Consider the following 1632-nt stretch of genomic DNA (forward strand, 5'->3'; position numbering starts at 1 on the left):
CGAAATGTCTAGCCAAACCGCTATCACAGGCAATGGGATCGATCAGCAATACACATTTGAAAAATTCTAACGATCTTTTGACAAGACCAAAGGATTTAGATTTCATGGGGAAGAAGTTAGTAAGCAATAATGTCAAGGCGTTATACACAAATGTTTCCACTGACGGTGCGTTAGAGGCAGTAAAGAGAGTAATAAAAGATATGGACGATACTGACTTACCCGTAAGAAAACAAGATTATATAGAATTGATAGATTTATGCGTAAATTTCGGTGCGTTTACTTTTAATGGTGACGAATATGAACAACACAGAGGTCTCGCTATGGGTAGTCCTTTAGGTGCAGTGATGGCCTCTCTATATATGGAGTTATTGGAAAAAGAAAACTTTATCAGAATTGATGGTAGGGGATCACACTGGTTTAGATATGTAGACGACGTCCTCGCAATCATCCCCGAAAACACCAATGTAAATAATAAAGTGAGAATGCTTAACGCGATCAACAGCGATATTCAGTTCACCGTAGAAGAGGAACAAAACGGACAATTGCCCTTTCTAGATTCTGTAACTTTCTCAGTATACAGAAAGGAAACAAACAAAGAGGATTTAGTACATTACTTCTCCGCACATGATGATAGGACAAAGAGTGGTATAGTAATAGGATTTTTTCTCAGGGCACTACGAATCTGTAGTAATGAATACCTAGAAGGCGAATTTGATTACATTATGAAAACCTTTGACAAACTTGGATATCCAGAGGGAATGTTGAAAAGAACAAAAAGAAAAGCAATAAATATTTACAATCGCGGAAAGAAAGAGAGAAATGATAAAAATAATACAAATTTTATATCAGTACCTGGCTCAGAAATGTCACCAATAATAGACAAATATTTAACAAAATCAGGTATAAACATAGCTAAAATAACTAACAAATGGATAGGTGATTTAATAAAGACTTCTGAAAAGAGAACCAATTCCGAAAACAGCGTCGTATACAAAATCCCGTGCAATAGTTGCTCAATGGCTTATTTTGGCGAATCGTCAAGAGGATTAGAAAAAAGAATTTATGAACATAAAAACGACATAAAAGCACATAGGACATCTAATTCTTTAGTAGTTCATGCGGAAAAATTCGATCATTCACCAAACTGGAGAGAAGCTGAAGTGCTACATAAAGGTTTTGATAAATTCACTAGAAGAATTGTTGAATCAGCATATATTTCAACTAATAATTCATCGAATCATCGAGGAGGGTTTATCAATTTAGCTAAAGAAACTAGTATTTTAATTCTAAAACACGCCAGAAAAACGACCTTTCCCAAGTGTCCGAAAAGATAATTAGATTTAGTACATAAACTTCAACTGCAGTTCTACATACACTCTCTGAACAAGTTCTACGCGAACGAAACGTTAGAGTGTTTAGGGTTCCGAGCCTTCCCCTGTGTTTATGTTCTTCATCATCCAAATAATATATATAAATATATATATATATATATATATATATATATATATATATATATATATATACATATATATATGTATATATATATATACATATACATAAATATATACATATACATATATATATGTATATATATATATATATATATATATATATATATTACTAGTTCTGCTT

This window comes from Oratosquilla oratoria, chromosome 12 (assembly GCF_046742065.1).
Source record: "Oratosquilla oratoria isolate Oo_2021 chromosome 12, ASM4674206v1, whole genome shotgun sequence".
In the NCBI taxonomy this organism is placed as follows: Eukaryota; Metazoa; Arthropoda; class Malacostraca; order Stomatopoda; family Squillidae; genus Oratosquilla; species Oratosquilla oratoria.